Genomic DNA, 10,308 nt, shown 5'->3' with positions numbered 1-10,308 from the left:
GAGTCTGTATGGCCCCTGGCATTTTGCCAACAGTATTGATTGACAGGCGAGGCATTACTATCCGCCTCTGCTGCAACTTTTGAGTTCTCACACTATTTTGGAGTTCTCCTGGGGATTTCCGGGGATTCCCCGAGAGTTCCCATTGGTTGGGGAAGTGCAGGAGGAGGGATTTCCGGGAGAGATATTTCCGGCTGGGGTTCCTGGACAAGCCTCGTGGCGTTCGGGAGGATTCCCCAGGAGCTGTGTGAAGTGTTTTCCTGCAGTTTAAAAATAAAGTTTGTTCCTGCTTCAGTGGCTGGTGATTTGTGCCCAGCCAGACTGCGGCACATAAGCAGCCAGGCATGGTGGCACATGCCTATAATCTCAGCAATTTGGGGGCCTGAAATAGGAGGATCACAAATTTGAGACCAGCCTTAGCAACTTAATAAGGCCTTAAGCAACTTAGTGAGACCCTGTCTCAAAATAAAAAAAAACTAAAAAGGGCTGAGGATGTGGCTCAGTGGTTAAGCCCCTGGGTTCAATCTCTGGTACCAACAAAAACAAGAAAAAGATCATGAGCAATAGACATCTTTATATAGTTGGTTACAAAATCATAATTTATTTCAAAATAGAATTTTCTCACTACAGTGGTTGATTCATCAGTTCTCAACACACATAGCATATCCACAAATGTACCCATTCTCAAGGGATTACCCAGAAGTGTTCTGTGTGAATTACCCTGATACTTATCTTTTTCACTCATAAAATTCAATAGGAGTGTTGTAAGAATAATTATTTTACTTTTAAGAACTAGTGTACATCATTGGTAACTTTTAACATTAGTTATTGGTTATTCTCTTGTACACTTGCTATACATTTCACCAGCACACAGACAGACAAATGTATTTTAAATTAGAGTTAGGAATAACAGTTCTAAACTCTGGGAGCAAAGTCAAAGCAGTGATCTACCTATGGGAGTAGGTAGAAAATTTCTGAGAAAGAATTTTCTGGATTTGTTATCTTTGAGCATACTGAAGAATGTGAACAATACAGTCAAATATGGAATTAAAATTCTACTATATGACCCTGGGGCAGTTACTTCACCTCTCCAATCTTTAGTTTGTTTACCTGCAAAATGAAAGTAGTAATAACTGCATTGTGAGGTTGAAAGACAAAATAAATATTGGAGAAGATATGGGTACAGTGCTTAGAACTACATGGCATGGAAAACACTGAAAAAATAATGGCTGTTGTTTTTATCCTTTGTCTTTACTTCCTGGACTGCACAAACTCCAGTTCTGTAAAACATATTCTGCATCTTCAGCTCATTCAGTTCTAGAATTCCAGAAGCAGTATTGTACTAATTGTTTATCTCTGATGGTATAACTGGAAAGTGCTCAAACTCAAACCTGAATTCACCTTTGCCTCCAGATATGCTCCACTCATAAATTTTTTCATTCATCAATTGCTATCCTCCATGTACCTCCTACATTTAGGGAATGAGTTGAGTGTTGCTGATGCAAGGATCAATAAGCATGACACAAAGGCAGGAAGACCTCAGGGGCTAGTGTAGCAGGAGATAGTGGTGCCCCTGATAAGTCCATGCCGGCCTGGCTTTACTTCCCCTTGATTGCTCAAAGCCCAGAACTGGGGTTTGTGTGATATAATTCAGACAGTGACTACCAAGTGCTTAACCTTCATTAACCCTTTTCATTCTCACAACTATTAGATGGTGAAGGATGGCTTGAATTGGGGCCTGTAGGACTAGGCTTATATCTTAACCTTATTATTTTTTAATAGATAAAATAAAAGATTCACAGACATAAAAGAAATTTTCCGGGCCACAGGGTCACATAGTTAATAATCAACAGAGTTAAAATGAGTACTTAAAATGCCTGAGTGTTGGTTTTAAGTTTTTACTACTATACCAAGTTTTTTTCCAGCAATAATCATTATGTAAATAAACCATGAAGGACAAGTAGAAATAACAGTCTTTATTCTCTTAGAGGCCATTTTCAAATTCTGTAGGTTTAGGTCTTAGAACAATCTCACAGTAACTTTTCCTAGGGCCACATGAAAAAGAGGTAGAATTGAAACTCAAGACTTTTTAACTTTGATATTAATGTCTCATCAATTTGTTCTTCCACCTTCATTTTGGGGCGATCACTCTATAATGTTAGAATTAAAACCAATTTTGATACTCAGAAATTAAATCTTCAACATAAATATAGTTAATATATAATATCAAACATTTCCTTACTGATATTGGCCTTTAAAATTCTTTAAAATTAGGGTTTTTATATCAAGAATGATTAACTGACCTGGTACTCCTCTGTGGAACAGTCTATATCTGGAAGTAAAACAAAGACAATATTAAGTTAAACTCTGGAATAACCTAATCTTATTAGAGAAATGATATTTGATTTATGTCTCAGTTTTATAAGACAGTGTAAGCTTTTCTTCAGAACTCTGTATCCACTTAATATCAAAGGTCGAAGCTTCTAACACAGATTTTTTTCTTCCCTGCTTTTGGAAAATGATTGAAATGTCAAAAAAATAATAAAGGTGCTATGATAAATGAGAAGTTTGTCTTATTCTTTTTCTTTTTATAATAAAAGCTCAGTAAATACTGAAAAAAATTCTTATATGAAAGGAACACTGGGGTTTGGGGAAATAACTCAGTTGGTAGAGTGCTTATCCAGCATGCACAAAGCCCTGGGATTGATCCCCAGCACCACCAAAAAACAAAAAAAAAAAACACTAATATGAAAGGAACATCTGCTTTTATATAGTAGGCATAGGTAGGTGGCAGAAACTAAACTCATGGTTAAAAATTCTAGGGAGGCAGTTTTTTGGAGGAGGTTACTGGGGAGTGAATTCAGGGAAACTTAACCACTGAGCCACATACTCAGCCCCTTTTTATATTTTATTTAGAGACAGGGTCTCGCTGAGTTACTTAGGGCCTTGATAAATTGCTGAGGCTGGCTTTAAACTCATGATCCTCCTGGCTCACTGGGATTACAGGTGTGAGCCACCATGCCTGGCAGGGAGACAGTTTTTAACTCAATAATAGAAGCAGACTCGAAGAAGAATTGCTCATGTAGCCAAACAACAGATTATAATGTTCTATGAAAAGAAGACACCTCCATAAATGGTGCTATGAAGTCAAATAGAATCTGGATGATAACCTAAGAAGTTACACAAAGTGTTAGTAAGGATTAGAATTTGGTCTTAGCTGACCATTGACATTGTTCAACCCCAGAGATGATGTGATTTAGTGATTCATTGGTAGAGACAAAAAAAGTAATGCTTCAGAAAGTTTCCTTATGACCTATGTGATAAGCACATTCTAATATTATGTAGGCAGAGATGGAGGAGTTGTTTTCTCAGGGCAAGGGTAGTGTTATGAGAGATACTCACTGAATATGGTTGCAAGTGCCACAACCAGGAGCAGGATAAATGATGTTGTTCTCATAGTGCTGAAGTGGCGGAGGGCTGTCAGATACAGGTAAAATAAATGACCTTCTAGTATCTTCCCAGCTACTTAGATATTTTTATATTGTCAAGAGCTCCCACCTCAATTGTGAAATAGCAATTTCCAGTGACAGAATCCTGAAGTGATGTCAAATAGGTCTGCTAGGCACGGAGATTCTTTTTTTTAAAGACAAGTAATAACAACACCATTTCAATAGCTAATAGAACCTAGTAAAACTGGTGCTATTCTTATATATTGCTGTTGTTTTCTCTTTATGAGCCAGAAAGCCTAAGATTTTATGAATACTTTCACTTTTATAGTTTGATTTTCATAACAAAGTTATCAGGTAGCCATTATCATTGCTTGTTCTGGTTTACAGATAGGGAAGTGAAGTCTCAAGGAAGTTCAAAAAGTTCACTGAAATTGATATGGATCAAGAATAAGATGGTAACCTTGCCCTGAGCCACAAGCACATGCATGTTTAGTGACATTTTCTATTTAATATGGTACACTCCAATAGACAAAAAAAATTGTGCTTTTCCTAAGCCATGCTGTATTTGAAACTTTTTTTAAAAATGCTATAAGAACACTGATATTATGTAAATTTTTAAATAGAGTGACTCTATAAGGAAAAAAACTAAGTAAATAGCAAAAAGATCAGTAGAGTAGAGGGAGGGGAACAGGAAGAGAAAGGAGAGTAGGAAAGAGGGAAGTACTAGAGACTGAATCAGAGCAAATTATATTCCATGCTTTTATAATTTATGTCAAAACAAATCCTAATGTTATGTATAACTAAAAGAACCAATAAAAAGAAAAATAGAATAAAATCAAGAAAAAAGAATATCTTGAAATTAGCTCTTGATTTTTGATAGACAGAGATGGTAGGGCTGTCTGTATCACTAATGGAAGGAATGCCTTTTGGGAGCTGAGAAATGAAATTTATACTTGTGTCCCTTTAAAAGGATAAAGGTAGATGGAACTCGTGGTGGGATGGTTTGAGACCAAGCATCATAATGTTCCTGACATAAAACTGAGAGTCTTGTACACCTGAATTTATTGTTAGCTCCACTATATCTATATGATTTTGTACAAGTTATTTATCTGCTATATGTCTACTTTCTTTTTCTTCATTTTATCTTTAATTAAATATTAATGAACCTTTACTCTGTGCTAGAGACAGTATTACACCTTGGGCATGCCATGATCAATGAGAAACTTGTAGTTTCCCTCATGTAGTCATAAGGACTCTCCTCCACCAAACTTTCATCAGCATCCTCTGAACCCTTTTCTTGACTAGGCTTTGACCTTGGACCCTATCCTGTTTTTGGCCTACCCCCAAACAAAAAAATCCCATTAAATTATCCCAGCACCATTGATATCTGATCATGCTTGATACTTGATCAAGTTCCTCATCCTCCATCTTTGATATAGGACATTCTGCCTTAGCAAGAATCCTGTTAGGTCAGTTTAACAAAAATCCCCCTACCTTGATGTTTTCTTTGAAGTAATTTTCCATTCACAGATCCAATCCCTTCTCCTTGGCTATAAATCCTCACTTGTCCTTGTACTTGGAGTTTAGCTTAATCTCTCCTCTCTATTACAATACTCTCATTGTAATAAGTCTTACATAAATCTTCCTTGTTGTCTTCACAAATGTCAGAATAATGTAAATAAACTTTCAGGATAAAGTTAATGATACCTCCACCACAACCTCACTGTGCATTTTAAATGAGGTCATAAATGTAAAGTACTCATATCTAGCTTGTGACAAGTTATGAACACACAAGAGCTTTTTGTGACAATGATCATGATGATAAAGGCAAAGATGGCATCTGTGATGTGGAGAAGAGACTCAGAAATCACTTGGAGACTATTTTAAGGTAAGCAAGTTCTGTATGTTTGTGGCCTAATTGGAATAAAAGATCTTGGCATGATAGATAAAGGAACTCTGTGATGATCAGAGATGTTTGACAATGACAACGAAGTAATAAGAACTTGTCATTTGAAGTGTCCCATGAGTCTGGGTGGATACCTGTCAGAGCCTCTGAACAAGTGATTCCTGTATGCATTGTGACGTGGACTCCATCCATATTTTCACAGAAAAATAGATATTTTATAACAATTGTAATAATAACAAGAATACTTACTGTGAAGGTACTATGTGTCAGATACTATTGTAACTGCTGTATGGGTATTTACTCGTTTAAATTTTAAAACAAGTTTATGAGACAAAATATTATTACTACCAGGACTTTAAAAATGAATAAAACAAAGCATGGAGAGATTAAGCAGTTATTCAAGGTCACAAGAGCAAGCAGAGAAGTTGGAAACATTACATAGAAATATGATATATTAAACAGAAGACAGAGAAGCTCTGTTAGTTGAAGTGGGAATGAGGGAATGTAGTTGCCGGGGTCTAGTCCCCATTTTCCCACTGTGATCACTGAGTAATGCTCATAAAATCCTCTAGGATACTTGGAATAATTTGAAAATCACCAATCTAGATAAAAAGTTCCCCAATTCTAGAATTATGCTGTGATAAAATTTCATCATTATGAGACAAAATAAGATAGTGTTATTACTTTTTCTTTAGTATGGGAATCCTCTTCAAAACCTCTCTGGATTTTAAAAAAAGCCAACAACTTTATTATCTTATAAGCTTCCCTGTGAGGTGAAACATTGGTATAGGCGATCACTGACATTTCATTTCTAACTTGAAGTGTGTGTCATTTCTTGATCGCGAGAGAAGGTGGTCTTGGCTTATTGTTGATCTTTTCAGGAATCAACTCAGAAAGCAGATGGCAACACACAAGTCATGTGGTTTTCTGGGGAGTTTTCCTGTCAGTCCTCATGTGTAGTGAGCCCAATAAACTGTACCAAAAAAATTTAGTACAGTTTTAGGCCAGCCCATGACATTTCTTGAGGAATTACAGATTTTGGAATAGAAAGTCTGTTTAACATGATAACCTGTTCCCAAGGAATCTTTCAAAAAGCCTACTTACCTTAACCCCTTTTATTTACCACTGCTGTGTGCCACCCTTCCAATTGTTATCTTCTCAATGTTCTCCTCCTCATCTGTCATGGAAACTCATCTAGTTCAGATTCTAGAACTTGTAGGCATTACTATTTCCTTCTTAGAGAGGTGAAATGAGGTTCAGAGTGGTTAAATCATATCTTCAAGGTTTCCGATTATATTACTTTGTATTGGAATTCAGAGTAAGTGTCTCAAAAACTCCAGTTCATCCTTCTCCTGAGAGGGGTAAACTATTTGGCAGGACCAATTTTCTTAAAGTCATAGTTTAAGAAATAGCAAACATCCAGGTCCATCATGACTTAACAGAGTCTCACTTTATACTCTAGAAACAGATATTCAGTGAGGGAAGTTCTACTTGAGGGATGTTAGGTGGACTAGAGCCCTAAGACACACAACTCTTTTAAATGTTAGTACAGAAGGGAGAGAGGATGGTCCAGACACAGCAGTTCCCATAGAGGTTGAGGGCTTTAACAGGGGATGCTCAAAGCCAGGGAATAAGAAAGTTATGTGAATTGAAGTCCAAGAAGACACAGCTGAATTTCAATATTTAGATACATGTCAGAGGAGGAGTAACATAAAAGCGACTCTATGATGAGTATCTGAGGATTGGGCTGACTGGTTACTTAAGCCTCTTCTCTGGTGAAAAGTCATCCCAGCATCTGCAAGGGTTAAATGTTCACCTATGGGAAAAGAACCATTGCAAAATCTGGGAACTGGGAAATCCTTGACACAGAATCACTTGAGCTTCTCAGAAATATTTTCAACACAGTGCAGTCTTGTCTCATCATATAAGCAAGATCTTTCAGGCAGCCCCGAGTTTTATAACGAAAAACAAAATGAAATTTGAACTGATACTATGAAATTGTGATTCTTTTTCCAAAAGAGTCCTCAAATTTTTCTTTTCTTTTGTTTAATTTCTATTATCCTTTTAATGTTATAAAAATTAACATGTGAAACTTATGGGGGGGTTTGCTACCAACTCTTTTATATTTTTGTTTATTTTTATGTGACAACAGAACACATTACAATTCTTATTACACATATAGAGCACAATTTTTCATATCTCTGTTTTGTATACAAAGTATATTCACACCAATTAGTGTCTTCATACATGTACTTTGGATAATAATAAATCACGTTCCACCATCATTTCTAACCCCATGCACCCTCCCTTCCCCTCCAACCCCTCTGCCCTGTCTAGAATTCGTCTATTCCTCCCATGCTCCCTGTCCCTATTCCACTATGAATCAGCCTCCTTATATCAAAGAAAACATTTGGCATTTGGTTATTTGGGATTGGCTAACTTCACCTTAGCATTATCTTCTCTAACTCTATCCATTTACCTGCAAATGCCATGATTTTATTGTCTTTTATTGCTGAGTAATATTCCATTGTGTATATGTACCACATTTTTTTTATCCATTCACCTATTGAAGGGCATCTAGGTTGGTTTCACAGTTTAGTTATTGTGAATTGTGCTGCTATAAACATTGGTGTGGCTGTGTACCTGTAGTATGCTGTTATGTTAGGTAATTAGCAAGTGGGAAGAACTGTGTGGTTTATTTGAAAATTTACTTAAGAACACAGCCTGTGTTGCCTATCCTTCCCTAGTTCACACAGGATTGATATTTTAAAGTCACTTAGTACCTTGCTCTTGAAAACTGGTCTCCTTCATTGGAACAGGTTAATCAGATTACCAACACCTGCTTTTCATGACAAGCAAGAAGAACCAATTTTTTAAACTTTTAATTTTTTATTCTGAATTTATTATTATAAGAATAAACCAAGAGCTTCACATATACTCCTCATCTCAGGATCTCATACCTATTTTGGTATCTATTCCAATGCCTTTATAGCAAAATAATCTAATATTGCAAGACTTAATATTATTAAGATAACAGTATTCTCCAAATTGACTTACAGATTCAGGACAACCCCCACCAAAATCTTATCCACCTTTCTTGGAAAGATGAACAAACTCTTCTTAAAATTCCTGTGAAAATATAAATTGTGCAGAACTGGTAAAATAATCTTGAAAAAAAAAGGAAGTTGGAGAACTCATCCTTCCTAATTTTAAAATTTACTACAGAGTGATAGTAGTCAGCACAGTGTGGTATGACAATATCATATAGATTAATGTAATAGAAATGAGAGTCCAAAATAAGCTGTTACATTTATGGTGAATTGGGTTTTTAAAGTCTTATTTTATTTTTAACTGACAAGTAATAATTGTATACATTTATGGGCCTCATGTACTCACGTATGATAGGCGAAGTTCAGCTACTGAGCTATATCACCAGCCCGCTTCATTCTTTTTTATACAGCCAGTTTCACAGATGTGTAGTGATATCTTGTTGTGGCTTTAAATTACATTTCTCTGATTATTAAAGGTGTTGAATGTTTTTTTCCTTATACCTGTTGACCATTTTGTACACCTTCTTTCAAGAAATGTCTGTTCAGGTCATTTGCTCATGTTTTAATAGAGCTGCTTGTTTTCATGTTATTGAGTAGCTTGTGTTCTTTGCATATTTTGGATATATGGTGCACTGATTTTTAACAAGAGTGCCATTATAATTCTTTAGAGAACAGATTTTTCAAAACTTGGTGCTAGGACTACTGGACAACAATGAAAGAAACCATATGCAAAAATTAACCCAAAATGGATCTAAAACTTAAATAGAAGAGCTAAATTAGAAAATTACTTAAAAAAAAAAACAAAGTATAAATCTTCATGACAATTAAATGGCAAATTCAGATAAGGAATGATTATCCTCTTAATTTTTTAAGTAAAGAGATTCTTGTAGATACGACATGACCTTCCTGGAAAATGTTCAGGCTGGGGGAAGCATGCTTGATTTCTGTACCAGGTTTCCTGTGCTTTCTGAGCCACTTGGTGGGACCTTAAGATGAAGACAATGATGATGAGGATAAAATAAAGCTATCAAGGTACAAAAGCTGATGGTCACACAAATACATGAGCAAAACTGAACTAAATCATTTTTTCTTTTATGGCCTGAACTTGGAAAGGTGAAAATTTATCAGAAATCCACTTTACACTCGTTTTTGTCTAAGTTAGCAGCTTTCCATGTAGTGAAGATTAACTTTGACTTTTCCTGGGAAAATGGAGGAAAAAGGAATTGAACACATATGTGCCATACATGTAAATATGTGTAAACGTCATTGATTTTAAACAGCTGCTGGTGGTCTGTGATCATCAATATCACCCGTCAGTGAGACTAATTTGAATCACTCCTATTTTTGGTTGTTCGTATTATAAACCCTGATTCATTAACTAAAATAAGGTATTAGAAAAATGCTCATTAAATTATTTTATAAATGATAAAGTTATGTTTGAAAAGAAAATTTAAAAACTTAAATGGATGCAGTAATTTCAAAACAACTTTTAAAACTTGATAGATAATAAATGGAGTCAAACTAATCTTATGCTTGGAACTACCAAGAAGATATAGAAAAAAAAGAAAACTGAGTGAAAAATACAAAGACCAAAAGTTGTTCTTTTAAAATACTTTATATAGATTGAATTTTTTAAAAAAATATATATATAGTAAATGTGAAAAACTATTTTTTTTGTTTCTTATTACAAAATTTGGGTGATTTAGCACTCACCTGTTTTTCCTCCAAAGTATGCTTCTAAATTTTCCAGACAGGGAATGCTCATAGATGAGGAGAGACTTTCTCACCAGAGGAAAGCCAAAATGCCAAAGTGAGGAGACTCAGACAAGACGTGTCATTCTTGTGAAAAGGTTACTTCTTTAGAGTGGGCATGGTGTTGAGCAGATGTTCTGTTTAAACTCTTCTA

At 35.5% G+C, this 10,308-nt stretch overlaps 1 long non-coding RNA gene across 1 annotated transcript; it reads right to left on the bottom strand.

The window, feature by feature from the left end:
* Positions 1-8,409: 8,409 nt before the first annotated feature.
* LOC107135663 lies at positions 8,410-10,308 on the bottom strand. The gene is made up of 2 exons (XR_001502600.2): positions 10,116-10,308; positions 8,410-8,481 (listed from the first exon to the last, which is right to left on the bottom strand). It is a non-coding gene; the product is annotated as an uncharacterized LOC107135663 (long non-coding RNA).

Source organism: Marmota marmota, unplaced genomic scaffold (assembly GCF_001458135.2).
Source record: "Marmota marmota marmota unplaced genomic scaffold, marMar, whole genome shotgun sequence".
Lineage (NCBI taxonomy): Eukaryota > Metazoa > Chordata > Mammalia > Rodentia > Sciuridae > Marmota > Marmota marmota.
Note: the sequence above shows the minus strand (reverse complement) of the source record. Positions and strands in the feature narration are given on the sequence as shown.